The sequence below is a fragment of the Leopardus geoffroyi genome, chromosome C1 (genome assembly GCF_018350155.1).
Source record: "Leopardus geoffroyi isolate Oge1 chromosome C1, O.geoffroyi_Oge1_pat1.0, whole genome shotgun sequence".
In the NCBI taxonomy this organism is placed as follows: Eukaryota; Metazoa; Chordata; class Mammalia; order Carnivora; family Felidae; genus Leopardus; species Leopardus geoffroyi.
Genome location: NC_059328.1, coordinates 79,032,495 through 79,051,175, shown reverse-complemented (window position 1 = coordinate 79,051,175; position 18,681 = coordinate 79,032,495). Strand labels below are relative to the sequence as shown.

The 18,681-nt window shown below is 37.7% G+C and overlaps 1 protein-coding gene across 3 annotated transcripts in view; it reads right to left on the bottom strand.

Moving 5' to 3' along the window:
- Nucleotides 1-18,681, bottom strand: part of MTF2 (metal response element binding transcription factor 2) — a 79,122-nt gene that overhangs the window by 28,908 nt on the left and 31,533 nt on the right. The gene's annotated exons all lie outside the window — the stretch shown is intronic.

The window sequence follows — 18,681 nt, the reverse complement described above, 5'->3', positions numbered from 1 at the left end:
CCAGGAACCAATAAGTTTAAAAGGAATGATAGCTGTGTTCAATATTCATTCAGTGCCTACCCTTAGTGAGGCAAGGATTCAGCAATCACTCCAAGACCACACATATTCAAGGTAGCTATTATCAAAATAATAGTTCTAAGTGAAGTGGGCAGACCATGGTCATGAGCAAAGGATGCCTTAAATCTCAACACTGGTTAAAATAAACTAAAAGAAGTTACATGGCACAATTTCATAAGCACTTGAAAAAGAATAAAAATGATTATGCCACACGTAGTTAAAACACACTAACCAGTGACTTTGGGGCAGCTGGGTATATTAAACTCACTGGCGGAGTAGTCATGACCTCCTTACAGGGAACCACTACTGAATTATGTCTTGTTTACTGATGCAAATGTGTCACAGTCCCTCAAATATACAGACCATGAGTTTAAAAAAAATGAGAACCACCAATTTCACAAAATCATACTCAAATGAGAGGTAACATCATTTACATTTTTTAAACAAAAGACCCCACAATTATGTATTCCAAAATTACATTATAATTTATATATTAGCTATTTCATAAACAGCATATCCACAGTATAACCACTATCAACTTTTCTCAAAGGTAACAAAGCAATATTTGTTTGGTTTCACTTTCTCAATTTAGAGGTTTTACTAGATGCATACATACAACAATGTATAAAACTAGACAGGCAATAATTCAAAACTAGATAGTATAAAAGTGAAGCAAAAATAAAACAAGTGGGGAAGAAAAAATATGTTTCAATACCCAAGAATTGGGACTACCTAATTTCAATACCTAAGAATATACAAATTCTGGGGCGCCTGGGTGGCGCAGTCGGTTAAGCGTCCGACTTCAGTCAGGTCACGATCTCGCGGTCCGTGAGTTCGAGCCCCGCGTCGGGCTCTGGGCTGATGGCTCAGAGCCTGGAGCCTGTTTCCGATTCTGTGTCTCCCTCTCTCTCTGCCCTTCCCCCGTTCATGCTCTGTCTCTCTCTGTCCCAAAAATAAATAAACGTTGAAAAAAAAAAATTAAAAAAAAAAAAAAAAAAAGAATATACAAATTCTAGGAAATTCTGTCATCAGCTATAATACAGATGAACCTTGAAGACATTATGCTAAACAAAATACAATAAACAAAAAACAAATACTGTATAATCCCACTTATAAGATGTAACTAGTGGGGCACCTGAGTGGCTCAGTCGGTTAAGCGTCCGACTTCGTCTCAGGTCATGATCTCGCAGTTGGTGAGTTCGAGCCCCGCATCGGGCTCTGTGCTGACAGCTCAGAGCCTGGAGCCTGCTTTGGATTCTGTGTCTCCCTCTCTCTGCTCCTCCCCCGCTCATGCTCGCTCTCGCTCTCTCTCTCAGAAATAAAGAAACTTAAAAAAAAAAGATGTAAATAGAGTATCAAATTCATAGAGACAGAGAGTAAAATGGTGGTTGCCTGAGGCTAGGAGGTCAGCATATGGAGTCAGTGTTAAAAAAGGTACATACGGAGTTTCAGTTTGAAAAATATACTACATTTTTTCTTCAAGTTTTTATTTAAATTCCAATTATTTAAATACACAGTATAATCTTAGTTTCAGGTATAGAATTTAGTAATTCATCACTTAACATGTAACACCTAGTGCTTCACAGGTTCCCTCCATGATACCTATTATTTAACACATCCCCTCCCAGCCACTTGCCCTCCAGTAATGAAAGACACACTACATTTTAAAGATATCCAAAGGAATAAGATCTCCCCAAATTTGCTGAAAACCATTAATATGCATATCCAAGAAGTTCAACAAGCTCCAAGTAGGACACATGCAAAGATCTACACTGGGATTTAACAGTAAAAATGCTGAAAGACAGAAAGAAAAATAACTCATTGTGTACAAGGTAACCCCAATAATATTAACTTCTCATCAGAAACCATGAAGGCCAGAGGCGCCTGGGTGGCTCAGTCAGTTGACCTCAACTCAGGTCATGATCTCGCAGTCCATAGGTTAGAGCCCAGCCATCAGGCTCTGTGCTGACAGCTCAGAACCTGGAGCCTGCTTCAGATTCTGTGTCTCCACCCTCCCACGCCCCCCCCCCCCACATCTCTCCCACTTGTGCTCTCTCTCTCAAAAATAAATATTAAAAAAACATTTTAATATAAAAAAAATAATGAAGGCCAGAAGGCAGTGAGATCCTATATTCAAAATGCTGAAAGAAAAAACTGTCAACCAAGAATCTTAATATACAACAAAACTGCCTTTCAAAAATGAAGGCAAAATAAAGATACTTCAGATAAACAAAAACTGAGAGAATTTGTTGCTAGCAGAGCCACCTTACAAGAAATAACTAAACAAGTTCTTAAGGTTGAAAGCAACTCATGCACACCCAACTCTAAGGACTGCAAGAATCTATCCTACATCAACTGATTGCAAATCAAACACTTTAATTAAGCTAAGTCCTTACTAGGCTGGTGGGCTTCCATCCCACGAAATTTTAGTTAACAGCTAAATATCCTAATCAACTGGCTTCAATCTGCTTCTCCCACTGTCTAGGGAAAAAAAAAAAAAAAAAGGCAGAAGCAGCCCCGGCAGAGTTTGAAGCTGCTTCCTTGAATTTGCAATTCAATGTGATATTTCACCACAGAGCTTGGCAAAAGGAGGGCTTAAACCTCTGTTCTTAGATTTACACTCTAATGCTCTTTACTCAACCATTTTACCTATGCTCATAAACTGCTATTTTCCACTAACCATAAAGGTATCAGCACTCTACCTCCTATTCAGTTCCAGAGCTGGCATAGTAGGAACTGCCCTTAGCCTTCTAATTTGAGCCAAACTCAGCCAACCTGGCACTCTACTAGGAGACAATCAAATCTATAATGTAATTGGGGCGCCTGGGTGGCGCAGTTGGCTAAGCGTCCGACTTCAGCCAGGTCACGATCTCGCGGTCCGTGAGTTCGAGCCCCGCGTCGGGCTCTGGGCTGGTGGCTCAGAGCCTGGAGTCTGTTTCGGATTCTGTGTCTCCCTCTCTCTCTCTGCCCCTCCCCCGTTCATGCTCTGTCTCTCTCTGTCCCAAAAATAAATAAACGTTGAAAAAAAAAAAATTAAAAAAAAAAATCTATAATGTAATTGTCACTGCCCATGAATTTGTAGTAATCTTTTTTATGGTAATACCAATCATGATCAGAGGCTTTGGGAACTGATTAGTGCCATTAATAACTGGAGCACGTGATACAGCATTCCCTCGAATAAATAAGCTTCTGACTTCTTCCCCCATCCTTCCTGCTCTTACTCGCATCAATAGTAGAGGCCGGCGCAGGGACTGGTTGAACCGTATATCCTCCTCTAGCTGGCAACCTAGCCCATGCAGGAGCATCCGTGGACCTAACCATTTTTTCCTTGCATCTTGCAGGTGTTTTTTGAATTTTAGGTGCTATTAACTTGATTACTACAATCATTAACATAAAACCCCCTACCATATCTCAATACCACATATGTTTGTCTGATCTGTCCTAATTACTGCTGTCCTGTTACTCCTCTCACTACCAGTATTAGCAGCTGGAATTACTATACTACTGACAGACCAAAACCTTAAATACTACTTTCTTCGATTCTGCTGGGGGAGGAGATCCCATCTTATATCAACACTTATTCTGATTCTTTGGACACCCAGAAGTCTATATTCTAATTCTGCCAGGCTTTGGAATAATTTGACATATTGTTACTTATCATTCAGGCAAAAAGGAGCCCTTTGGCTATATCAGAATAATCTGAGCAATAACATCCATTGGTTTCCTAGGTTTCATTGTATGTATGAGCCCATCATATGTTCACTGTGGAAAGAGACGTTAACACATGAGCATACTTTACATCAGCCACTGTAATTACAACCAAGAACACTTGTAAAGGTAATTAACCAATTATAAAAGACACTATAAATGCATATTTCTTCTACCTCAGGTATATGAAACAATATGTGTGTATAACTGTATTGTTAGGTCTATAACATATAGAAAATGTAATATATTTGACAATAATAGCACAAAGGAAGTGGTGCAAACAAAACTTTATTAAAGAGAAGAAATGACACCAAGATGGTAACATCAACTCATAGGAATGAAGAAAACCAAAAACGGTAAGAAAGTAAATGTAAATGAAGTATATAACTTCAAAGACATATCTGCCATACACCCAAGTTAGCTACTGTTTCAAGTAAAAATGAGGTTCTATGAAAAAGCTGCTAGTTCAGTGGGCAACTCAATGACATAAATACCCTATGTATACCTCCTATTTCATCACACATAGCATTAAAAATCTGAACTTAAAGGTAAAATTTAGTGAAAACAATTTTTACTGTTTCATCAAGAATGTCCTTTAGTGAAATATGGTTTTCTCTGTGTGTGTGTTTACTGTTAGTTCTTAACAACGAATACTGCCTTGTTTCATACTAAGGAACACAGCAGTCTGACCAAATATTGTTTTCACACCATCTGTACAGATGTCAACACAGTGAGAAAGGTAAATAATATCTAAGTATTATGAAAATTATTTTAACCTTGCAGACTCCTGCAAGGATCCACGGATCACATAGTGAGAACCATGTTCTAAATAAATAAATATTGCCATATATTATTGCCATTGACGACTGTGAGCAAAAGGCATTTTAGTGTCATGATTAAGGGGGTTAAAACGTTGGTGCGCCTGGATGGCTCAGTCGGTTAAGCCTCCAGCTCTAGGTTTCTGCTCAGGTCATGATCTCACGGTTCATGAGTTAAAGCCCAACATCGAGCTCCGCTCTGAAGAGCCTGCTTGGGATTCTCTCTCTCCCTTCTCTCTCTCTGCCCCTAACCTGCTTGCACTGTCTCTTTCAAATAAACTGTAAAAAAAGGGGGGAGGGGTTTAAAACGCTTAAACGTCTGACAAGACAAGGGCTAGAGAGAAGTAAAAATGGAGAATGAATCACTGCCATTAATTTTACCAACTGGGGTGCTCAATGCCAGGCTGAGAATCTTCTTTCTCCAAACACTAAAACAATTTAATGCCTTCAAATCATAATATGAAAATGACTCTATGAGCAGGCAACTTTCTGGAAAACTATAAATCCAGTGGTCACTTGAGGCATTTTGCTTTCCTTAAGTTAAAGAAACTAACCAAAGCCTGAGCGACATAATTAGTTATAGATGAAAGATGACTTTAAAAGAATGCCAAGGTGGCTGATGGGACCTAGAATCTTAGAATTCTAGACTGGAAAATGTACAAAAATCAAAACCGCATACAGTCCCACATAGGTTTTGTGTGCTGTGCTATTGCTTCAACAAATTCTTTTTCACAATGGTCTCTCATCTGGCTCTCTTAAAGTGTTGTAAGGGAAAAGAGAACTAAAATTCCCTTTATTCCTTGTGCTCCCTGCTCCCTTCCATCACTTCCTCCTACTTTGTTCCTCCCATTCACAGTCAAACCTCTGGAGGAAAGTTATACACTCTTAACTCTCTCTACTGTAGTCTTGCCCTCTTACTCTTCAGCCCACTGCAACACACATCACCATTCCCTCATCTAAACATTCCACCAGGGGCACCTGGGTGGCGCAGTCGGTTAAGCGTCCGACTTCAGCCAGGTCACGATTTCGCGGTCCGCGAGTTCGAGCCCCGCGCCGGGCTCTGGGCTGATGGCTCAGAGCCTGGAGCCTGTTTCCGATTCTGTGTCTCCCTCTCTCTCTGCCCCTCCCCTGTTCATGCTCTGTCTCTCTCTGTCCCAAAAATAAATAAACGTTGAAAAAAAAAAAAATTAAACATTCCACCAAAAACAGGGAATGTGTCTGTTTTATTACTCTTACTCACAGTTGTATCCTCAAGGCTCTGCAACGGGCATGATATATATTAAGGCAGAGAGGTTATGTGGAATTTATACAGTTTTAAGCTCAATTCAAGGAAAATCTATACTTAAAGAGTTACATTTCTAACAATGTGTGCACAAATAATCTCAGTTTTGTTCTGAATAAACAAGAGAATCTAATTCACATACTATGGCAAATACACACCAATCTTTTTTTACTCATATAAACATGAAGAATATAAGTCATATATAAAACTGCATTAATAGGTATTTATAAAAAGTATTATCCTCTTTTTTAATCTTCAGCCCAAAGAAACTTTACAAAAAAATAAAGCAAGAAAGTAAAGCAAATGGCCCATAATAGCACAACTGAAACATAACTAGGATAGACATTGTACATTTATCCTCCCAAAGGTTATTTCCCTCATTATTGTCACTGATTACATCCTTCCTCTCTAGAATGTGACCTTTATTAGAAGCCATTTTTCTAATTTTAGAATTTATTATTTCCTTTCTGATTATAAAGGTAAACATAAGATGGTAAAATAAATAATACAGAAGGAGTGAAAAGTGAAAATTCCCTATGCTACTTCCTCCCACAAAAGAACTGTTATTCTCTTAACTTTTCACACACACACACACACACACACACACACACACACACATACCACATATATAGACATAATTCATATAAATGTTTTAATAAAAAGTGGAATATTATGTAACTTCTATAACTTTTCTCACACAATAATGTATCATGGACAACACAATGTCCACCTGTGTAAGTATAAAACAAAAGTATGTAAGGGGTGCCTGGGTGGCTCAGTCAGTTAAACATCTGACTTCAGCTCAGGTCATGATCTCACAGTTCGTGAGTTCGAGCCCCGCGTCAAGCTCTGTGCTGACAGCTCAGAGCCTGGAGCCTGCTTTGGATTCTGTGTCTCCCTCTGTCTGCCCCTCCCCCACTTGCACTCTGTCTCTCAAATAAATAAACATTAAAAAAAAAGTATGTACGATAATTTTTTCTTCAAATGCTAAGCTACTTTCCAACTACTACCCAACTGAGGAACATTTAGTATGTTTCCAATGTTTTACTATTACAAGCAATATAAAGCTCATCCATTTACATTTTATTTTTTAAGCGTTCCCATTACTACATGGGATAAACTCATAAAGAATAATTACTATATCAGGATGCCTCAGTGGCTCAGTTGGTTAAGTGTCTGACTTCAGCTCAGGTCATGGTCTTGTAGTTTGTTGAGTTCAAGCCCCACGTTGGGCTAACTGCTGTCAGTGCGGAGCCTGCTTTGGATCCTCTATCGCCCCTCTCTCTGCTCACCCCCACTCTCAAAAATAAACAAACATTTAAGAAAAATCTTTAATTAAAAAAAAGAATACTTGCTACTATATCAAAGTACATACACATTTTTCCTTTTTGCTGTAGAAAATTACAAACATATGCAAAAGCAGACAAAACAAGTGAAAGAGACCATCAGGTAGTCACCATCCAGTTTCAATTACCATCTCATGGCCAATACTATTTCATTTAAATACCCCATTCCCCAACCTACATTATGTATATATTTTAACTGATATTATCAAATGAATCTCCAAAAAAGGTACTAATTAACACTCACTGACACTACCAGAACAGTACTTGAAGGCCCATACCTTCACCAACAGTATTATGCTTTTGCTATTTGACAACAACACACACACACACACACACACACACACACACACACACACACACACACAATATTTCAATCTACAGTTCTATTATTGTAAGTATTTTTTTTCCAGGTTTGCTCATTTTTATGGGTTCTGGAAACAGCAGATATTCTCTGTCCTTTTTTAAAACTGAAATGTTCATCTTTTTCATAATGACTTAAGAGCATCTTATATATTATGAATAATAACACTTTGTTACACATGTTGGAAATAGTTTTCCCAGCTCATACATTATAAAAGTGCCATGACAAAGACTTTTTTTTAAAAGTAGGATCCATGCCCAACATGGAGCCCAATGGAGGGCTTGAACTCACGACCCTGAGATCAAGACCTTGGCTGAGATCAAGAGTTAGACGCTTAACTGACTGAGCCACATAGGTGTCCCAACAAAGACTTCTTGATTAGGGAATAAGTACATGTGGATGATCAGCTGACTCTGGTCAGTAGCTACAAAGCTGTAACTTTTCTCTTGCATCCAGGCTAGGCTACCTTGCGTGTTTAAGAAGTCAGAACAGAGAAAATTTAAGCGAAAAAAATAAAGGAGTTGGTTTGCATGCCCTTTTCTTAAGCTCTGTACTCCCAACATCTGCTGCTGGGTTATGTAAGGTGCTGTGTTCTTCCCAACACCCATCACACCTGCAGTCCATGCCTTTTCATTTTACAGGATGTTAAGAGTGTCTATAATACTGTTGCTTCTCCCAGATGGAGTTAGTACAACTTAAATTTCACTGTATTTGGCAGACAATCTTTAGTGTATAAATTCAGTGCCGTTCTAATTAATCGCAGCAAGATTTTCTGAAGTCAAGTGTTTTATAAAATTTGTAAAAAGAAAAAAAAAAACTAAAAATCCATAGATTAGTTAAGTCAACTTTTAAAAAAATTTTTAAATGTTTACTCCTTTTTGAGAGAGATAGAGCCCCAGTGGGGGAAGGGGGGGGGGAGGGAGAGGGAGAGAGGGAGGGAGGGAGGGGGAGGGAGGGAGGGAGAGAGAGAGAGAGAGAGAGAGAGAGAGAGAGAGAGAGACAGAGAATATGAATCCGAAACAGGCTCCAGGCTCTGAGTTGTCAGCACAGAGCCCAACATGGGGCTTGAACTCACGAACTGGGAGATCATGACCCAACCAAAGTCAGAGCTTAATCGACTGAGCCACCCAGGTGCCCAAAGTCAACTTTTAAAAGGAAAAACAAAGAAGAGAAGACTTGCCCTACCAGATACTGTGACATATTCCGGAGAAAACTGTTCTGAACAGGTAAGGTACACATAAGAACATCATTACAACAGAATAGCCATCTCCAAAACAGTTTCACTTATGGGAAGTGGATGGATATATGACAAAAATGACACCACAAATCAGTACAGAAAGAACATATTATGTAGTAAAGAGTATTGGGGAAACTGATTCACCTAAATGGAGAAGTTGCACTCCTAATTCACAATACACAAAAAGGTGAATTACAGATGGATTAAAGACATAAAAATAAAATGTAGAAATTGAAATATAACTAGAAAACATAGAATATCATTATAATCTTGGAAGTAAAGCACACATACATGGAAATATCCTGCAAATATGTTGTTGAGAACAGAAACAGAACAAAATTTATACCACAATGATCATTTATGCAAAGTGAAAACACAAATATATAATATCATGTATTTCACAAGGACACATATTAAATACTTTCAAGTCAGTATGTTAAGACAATTGGTAAATGAGAGTGTATTTCTGAGGACTGGGGAAACTAGACATATCCTGACCACAAACTTGGGATGATGTAGTATACTTTTTTCTATGTTACTAAGATCTGACCCAATACATCAGCTCTTCACAATACACAATACAGATGACAAAGTAGCAGAAATCAAGTCACATTTCAAGAATGGTCACAACCATGATCACTATTTGCTATATGCTTCTACTATGTGACAACACACACACATAGAGTATTTCTATCCATAATACTATTTAGAGAAGCATTTTTCCTTCACTGCTACAGATATCCATCCTGAGAGAGACTGCCTGAACAATGAAGTTTCCTCCCTTGAAACCAAATGGGAGACCAAGGGTCAAGCTGCTTTTTCTTTCTTGGTTTACTACTCCCACAATAAATAACACCCTAACTCAAGAACTTGGGAACTGGATGCATAATTCAAATAATGCGGCCTTTTTTCTTCCCCAATTTATTCCCCCAGCTAACAAGAAAACTATCTGAATATTACATGGGAGACCAAGGACAGTTGATTTCATCTGTCTGCAATAATCTCTGAGGATTTATATGAAGCCACTATTAAAAAACATGGGTTAAGAACTTGATACAGTATAATTTCTCAATAAATGGTAGAAGAAATATCAAGAAATTCAACTCACTTTCAGGTTCATTATTTTTCCTTCAATAAATATTTAATAAGTATCTGTTCTAGGCCTGGTGAATAAGACGGTCAAGGTCCCTATGTTCAGGGCCCAAGATTTTGGTAGGAAAGATTCAGCTAGACCTTCCTTCTTAAGGCCCCTTTCCTGATTCAACCCAACCCACCAAGTTCAGGCTAGATGCTCTCTTGGGGTATGCAATAGTTCTCCCATATTATATTTCTCACACTGTGCTTCATTTGCCTACTTACTTATCTTCATCTATTCCCCACTCTCTAAACAGTTTATACTCTGAAAAGGAAAAAAAAACTGTCCCATTTTGCTTACTATTACTTTCCCAGAACTTTGCAAAGTGCCCAGAATGTATTAGGAACACAATAAATAGTCAGTATATACCAGTAATAACTGGCAATTTAATTAAAGGCAATCTCTAAAGAATCAAACACCACTATTCCATCACAGGACTTGTCTCCCAGGAGGAACTTTCATCCCTCTACTGTGCTGCTGAATTTCTCTCCGCTTCTCTGATAACCCAATCAGCCACGATTGATCCACCACAACCATGTCTCTAGTAACCCTGCCACTACTCTTCAGCCCACACAGTTCCACTTGGCAGCAAAGGAAGTAAAGGAAGGAAAACCTAGTCCCACTTCACACTGCCACCCTCCACTGGAGGACTCCTCTCTCTCTGACTCACCCCAATCCACAAAGTCAAAAGAGTATGCAATTGCAGGAAATGACAGGCACTACTAAGAGAGAAAAAAAATAAAATACCTAATTCTACTGCTATCCTAATCTTTTATCTGTCACAGGTCCTGACCAATCTCATCTCTTAAAAAGCAAAAGCTGCTATCTATCCCAGACTCTTTCCCACAATTTCTTCCCTTCTCTGAGAAAAAAAGCACAACATGTGTGAGTGAATCACCTGTGAACGATATAATGTAACTACACAACAGTGCCACTTTTGGTGGCAAATTTTTCACAAAGATACAGTCAAATTCATGAGGCCACGCAGGGCCAAAGTAGGGCCCAGATACAAGCAGAAGTCAATCTACTGAAGCTTGGCTCTGCATTAAAGCTATGGGGTAAGAATTCTCTTTTATCTCTTGAGGAAGGTATAAGTAAAACGAAGCTTGGGGCTGGCTGAATTCTTTCCGTTTGAGGTTTCCTTGAAAGTAGAACATCAAAGGGGACCAGGGTCAGACCTAGAGAATAAAAATCATAAAGCAGGCAGCTTAATGGCTGGCTCTACTCTAATCCTTAGATTCATAAATTATAAAATAATAATAATAATAATAATAACACTGCATACTTTTTAAAAATCATGTACATAGAAAGATTTAAAACAAAACGCAACAGTTGCCCACCCATCCCTTTCCATATCCCAATCCTGTTCTGCAGAGGCAGGTGCTTTCTTAACTCTTTCAGCTATTTCTTCTAGAAGATACCTTTATATTTCTAAATAATGTGTTATATTTCTTTTTAATTCATCTATTTCAGATCTGACTTTTTATAAAAAATTATAATTACCAACTTCCATCCTGTACAATCTTATTGCACTAATTTCTTAAAATCAATAATGTGTTTTAAGTAATTAAAAACTGTAAACATTAATCACTGCAAAGCTAAATGGCATACTCTCGTTAAACAACTTTTCTTATTCACTTTTTATTTTTCCTGGAATTGCTTATTAATGCATTCCTTTATCTCTTCTCTGTTTCAAATTGTCAAGAATTCTAAACCTTTCTTTTCTCCACAGGTAACTCTTGCTTCTAGAGCTCTCCATATTCCTGCACCACTCTGCACTGATTACCCCCTAGGCCTTATCATCCTCCAAGTTTCTCTTCTTACTCTATTTTCTAGATTGTACATTCTTTTGCTGAAGCAATGGCTTGCAATTAAAAGATGTAAACATGTACATTTTCTGAGCCTTTAAGTATCTAAACCTATCTCAATCCTAAATTCACAACAGACTGACAGTTTCCTGGATATGGAATTTGATGTTGAAAGTATTTTCCCTAAGAAGTTTGAGGACATTCCTATTAACTACATTTAGCACTCAGCACTGATAATGAAAAACCTGATACCACTCTGATTTTTACTCTGTAGGTACCCCAATCTGATACACTCTGATTTTTATTCCTTGGGTACCCCCTCATTTCATTTTTAGGATCTTCCTTTATCCTTGATGTCTTCAAATTTCATAAGGATGTGTCTAGATGGAAGGTTTTCTTTCAGTCATACTTGTTCAGCTCTCAGTAAACCCCGTCCATTATCTATTTCTTTAGGAATCATTTCTCCTGTTTATTTTGGGCTCTACTTTTATGCAGGAGACTTTCCTCAACTATTTAGTGATCCTTAGCTGTCCACTGATACTTAACATTTTAAGTTATAAAAATGTACACAGGAACTCTTTATATGTGATGCCAGATTTTATACAGTACTGAACTTTGTCTTGGTGATTAGGTGGCAAGGCAACACTTAGGTTGAAAACTTCTAAATGCCAACATATAGAAGTCTTTCCTTGGGGACTTATCAATGTAACTATTTTCTCCACATTCTTTACCTGAAGAGCAAACAAGTGGATGTGGATGGGTAATGTTCCACCTGCTTAAGACACAAACACCTCACTCCTACTATCTGCAGATGTTATCCTCTCATCCCTCACCTTGCTGGATCCTTGGTCTGGGTTACTACTAGTGGCTCAAAATTAGCAGATGGACAACATTGAGAAGAAACACATAACAGTACAAGGTTATATTATGAAACCATTACAGTGGGTAATAAATATTAGAAACACTGAAAGTAAGTTAACTACAAGACTATGAACTGTCTGACTTGAATCCTAATGTCCACTTATAATGGCTTATATGCAAAAATGTAGCCTTATAAACAACTTATATAGTTTTGTCTCCCAACCTGATGTTAATACTTGAAAACTAGTATCTCAGAATAAATATATTTTTTAATTAACCGGAACATTTTAAACAACCAAAACAGTCTGTTGCCCAAACCACTTTAACAAGACTCCCATGAAAATTAAGGAAAATAAGACGATCTTATTTAAATTCTAGGGCTGTGGTTACCCAACAAATATTTGTTGAATATCTGTTATCTCCCAGGTACTATGCTGGGTGTTGAGAGAACCAGAAACAAGCTCCAGGCTCTGAGCTGTCAGCGGAGCCCAAGACGGGGCTTGAACCCACATACCATGAGATCATGACCTGATGCTCAACTGACTGAGCCACCCAGGTACCTAAAACAAACTCTTAACTACAAAGAACAAACTGAAGGTTGCCAGAGGTGAGGAGGGAAGGGATGGGTTAAATAGGTGATAAGGGATTGAGGAGAGCACTTCTGATGAGCATCAGGTGATGTATGAAATTGTTGAAACACTATAATGTACATCTGAAACTAACATAACACTATGTTAACTGAAATTAAAATAAAAACTTTAAAAAAAAAAAGAATCTGTACTCTGTTGCTTTTGGGTGGAATGTCAGGCTTGGATACAATGTATGCTAAATCCATCTGGTCTAAAGTGTCATATAAGGCCAATTTTCCTTATTTTTTTCTGTCTGATCTAACCATTGATAAAAGTGGGGTATTAAAGTCCCCTACTATTACTACAATTTCTCTCTCTCTCTTTAGGTCATGAATATAACTAGGTGCTTCTATCTGAATGCATACAAATTTACAAATATTACAGCCTTTAGTTTTATTGACCCCTTTATCAGTATGTAATGCTCTTCTGTGCCTCTTACTACATTATAGTCTCTTTTCAGACCACAACAGTATGAAACTAGAAATTAATTATAAGACGAAAACTGGAAAGTTCACAATTATATCAAGATTAAGCAACATGCTACTGAACAAACACACTAAAAAAGAAAAAAAAAATACCTGGAAACAAATGAAAATGGAAATACAACATATCAAAACTTAGAGGAGATACAACAAAAGCCATTTTTTTTAATTTATTTTAATGTTTATTTATTTTTGAGAGAGAGAGAGCACGAGCAGGGGAGGGGCAGAGAGAAAGGCAGACACAGAATCTGAAGCAGGCTCCAGGCTCTGAGCTGTCAGCACAGCGCCTGACGCAGGGCTCAAACTCATGAACCGCGAGATCATGACCTGAGCTGAAGTCGGACACTTAACTGACTGAGCCACCCAGGCTCCCCACAAAAGCAGTTTTAAGATATAAGTTCGAAGGTGATAAATGCCTACATCAAAAATCAAGAAAAATCTCAAATAACCACCTAGTGCTTTAAACCTCAGAAACCTAGGAAAAAAAAAATCTAACAAAGTTCAAAACTTAAAAAAGGAAGAAAATGGATCAGAGTGGAAGTAAATGAAATAGAGGCTAAAAAGATAATAAAAAAACTCAATGAAACTAAGAGCTGGTTCTCTGAGAAGATAAACAAAATTTACAAATCTGACTAGACTCACCAAGAAAGAACTAAAATCACAAGTGGTGAAATAAGTCAGAGAAAGACAAAATACCATATCATTTCACTTATATGTGGATCTAAAAACAAAATGAACAAATAAAAGGAGAAACAAACCCATAAATACAGAAAACTGATGGTTGCCAGAGGGGAGGGACGTGGGGGATGTACAAAAAGGGTGAAGGGAAGTGGGAAACACAGGTTTAACAGTTATGAAATAAGCAAGCCATGGAGATAAAAAGTAGAGAATAGGGAATAGCGTCAATGGCATTGTAATAGTGTTGTACAGTGACAGCTACAACTTGTGGTGAGCACAGCATAATGTATACACTTGTGGAATCACTGTTGTACACCCGAAACTAATGTGATATCATGTGTCGAAACTAATGTAATATTATGTGTCAACTACACAATAAAAAAACCATAAAATAAAATCAGAAATGAAAAAGAAGACATTAAAACTAGTATCACAGAAATGCAAAGAAACCTAAGAGACGACCATACATAATTATAAAGCAACACACTGGACAACCCAGAAAAAATAAACTCCTAGAAACATACAACCTACCAAAACTGAATCACACTGGGGCACCTGGGTGGCTCAGTCTGTTAAGCATCCGACTTCGGCTCAGGTCATGATCTCACAGTTCGTGAGTTCGGGCCCCGCATCAGGCTCTGTGCTGACAGATTAGAGCCTGGAGCCTGCTTCAAATTCTGTCTCCCTCTCTCTCTGCTCCTCCCCCGCTCATGCTCTGTCTCTCTCTCCTTCAAAAATAAATAAAAACGTTAAAAAAAAAAAAAACTGAATCACAAAGAATTAGAAAATCTGAACATAACAATTAACAGTAGAGAGATGGAATCGGTAATCAAAAACTCCCAACAGGGGCACCTGGGTGGCTCAGTTGGTTAAGAGACATAGGCTCAGGTCATGATCTCACAGTTTGTGAGTTTGCGCCTCATGTTGGGCTCTGCACTGGCAGCCCAGAGCTTGGAGCCTGCTTAGGATTCTGTGTCTCCCTCTCTGCCCCTTCCACATTCACACTCTCTCTCTCTCCAAAAAATAAACATTAAAAAAGAAAATTAAAAAACAGAAACAAAAAAACTTCCCAACAAGTCCAAAACCAGATGTCATCAATGGTGAATTCTACCAAACATCCAAAGAAGAATCTTCTCAAACTCTTCCAAAAAATAGAAAAAAGTGAACACTTCCAAACTCATTTACAAGGCCAGTACTACCCTGATACCAAAACCAGACAAGGATGCCACAACCAAAGAACATTACAGGGCAATATTCTTGATGAACACTGATGCAAAATTCCTTAACAAAATATTAGTAAACTGAATCCAACAATACATTAAAGGAATTATATACCATGATTATGTGGGATTTATTCCACAAATACTCAACATCCACAAAAATCAATGGATACAACACATTTACAAAAAGAAGATGAAAATCATATGATCATCACAACAGATGCAGAAAAAGCACTTGGAAAAAAGTCAACATTCATTTATGATAAAACTCCCAACAAAGTGGGTATAGAGGGAATGCACTTCAACATAATTCAACATAATAAAGACCAAATATGACAAGCCCAGAGCTAACATATTCAGCAGTGAAAAGCTGATAATTTTTCCTCTAAGATCAGGGATGCCCTCTTTAACCAATCTTATTCAACATAGTATTGGAAGCAATATCTGCATCACTTAGACAAGAAAAGAAATAAAAGGCATTCAAACTAGACAGGAAAAAGTAAACCTGTTACTATTTGCAGATAACATGATACTATACATAGAAGATCCACCAGACTCCACCAAAAAACTGTTAGAACTGATAAATGAATTCAGTAAAGGTAGAGAATACAAAATCAATATATGAAAATCCTCACATTTCTATACACTAATAACAAACTATCAGAAAGAAAAATTAACAATTCCATTTACAACTGCATCAAAAAAATAATTCCTAGGAATAAATTTTAACCAAAAAGCTGAAATATCCATACACTGAAAACTACAAGACATCAATGAAACAAAGTGAAGAAGACACAAATAAAGCTGTTTCATAAAGATGGATTAAAACAATACTGTTAAAATGTCCCTACTACCCAAAGCAATCTACACATTCAATGCAACCCCTATCAAAATAACAATGGCAATCTTCACAGAAATACAACCAACAATCCTAAAATTTGCATGAAACCACAAAAAGCTGGAATAGCCAAAGTAATCCTGAGAAAAAGAAAAAAGCTGGAAACCTTATACGTCCTGATTTCAAACTGTACCACAAAGCTATAGTAATCAAAAGACTATGGTATTGGCATAAAAAGAGATGCATACATCAATAGAACAGAACAGAGCTCAGAAAAAAACCCACACATATTTAGTCAACTAATTTATGACAAAGGAATCAAGAGTATATCATGGAGAAAAACAGTCTCTTAAATAAATGGTGTTGGAAAAACTGGACAGCCACATGAAAAAGAATGAATTTGGACCACTATCTTACACCATTCACAAAAATTAACTTAAAAATGGATTAAAGACATGGGGCGCCTGGGTGGCTCAATCAGTTAAGCATCTGACTTCAGCTCAGGTCATGATCTCACGGTTTGTAGGTTTGAGCCCCGCAACAGGCTCTGTGTGGACAGCTCAGATCCTGGAGCCTCCTTCGGATTGTGTCTCCCTTTCTCTCTGCCCCTCCCCAGCTCACACTCTGTCTCTCTCTCCCTCAAAAATAAAATAAAAAATTTTAAAAAACGGATTACAGATGTGAACATAATATCTGAAACCATAAAACTCCTAGAAGAGACCATAGGCAATAAGCTTCTTGCTATCAGTCTTGGTGAGGATTTTTTTGGATCTGACACCAAAACCAAAGGCAACAAAAGCAAAAATAAACAAGTGGGACTATATCAAAACTAAGCTTCTGCAGAGTAAAAGAAATCATCAACAAAACTGAATGAGGCAAAGTATTTTCAAATCATGTATGTGATAAGGGGTTAATATGCAAAATATGTTAAAAACCCATACAACTCAAGAGAAAATAATCTAATTAATAAATAGGGGGGCGGGGGCCACCTGGGTGGCTCAGTCAGTTGAGCACTAGGCTGATCTTCCAACTCTTGATTTTGGCTCTGCTCCTAGGATTGAGCCCTGCATCTGGCTCCAAGTTGAGCCTGCTTAAGATTCTCTCTCTCCCTCGGCCCCTCTCCCCAGCTCACGCTTTCTCTCTTTCTTCCTAAAAGAAAAAAAGAAATAAGCAGAGAATCTGAATAGACATTTCTCCAAAGATATACAGGTGGTGAACAGGCACCTAAAGATGCTCAACATCACTAATAATCATGGAAATGCAAATCAAAACCACAATGAGGTATCACCTCACATCTGTCAAAATGGCTATTGTCAAAAAGACAACAAGTGCTGACAAGGATGTAGAGAAAAGGGAACTTTTGTGCACTGCTGCTGAGAAGGTAAATTGCTGCAGACACTATGAAAAACAGTGGAGTTTGCTCAAAATTTTTTTTAAAAAATTATCATACAATCCAGCAATTCCAATTCTGAGTATTTATCCAGAGAAACCAAACACACTAGAAGAGACATATACAACCCATGTTAATTTCAATATTATTTACAATAACCAAGATATGGAAACAACCTAGGTGTCCAACAATGGATAAATGGATACAGAAAATGTAGCATGCATATATATATATATATATATATATATATATATATATATGTGTGTGTGTGTGTGTGTGTGTGTATGTATGTGTGTGTGTGTGTGTGTGTGTGTGTGTGTGTGTATATATATATATATATATATATATATATATAATTGAAATTACTCAGCCAGAAAAAAGAATGAAATCTTGCCATCTGGGACAACATGGATGGACTGTGAGAGCATCATACTAGGTAAAATGAGTCAGACTGAAAAAGACAAATACCACACAATCTCACTTATATGTAGAGTCTAATAAAACTACAACAACAAAAAAAACCCAAAGCTCACAGACAAAAAAGACTGGTGGCTGCCAGAGGCAAGGGACGGGGGGGGGGGGGGGGGGGGGGGGGGGGCGGAGAGATGAAACAGGTGAAGGAAAAAGACAAACTTATAAGTAAGTCATAGGGATGTGATGTACACCATGGTGACTATAGTTAATCATACTGTGTTGCATATTTGAAAACTGCTAAGAAAGTAAATCTTAAAAGTTCTTATCACAAGGGAAAAAAACCGTTGTAACTATGTATGGTAAAAGATGTTAACTAAACTCACGGTGATGATTATTTTGCAATATATAAAAATATTG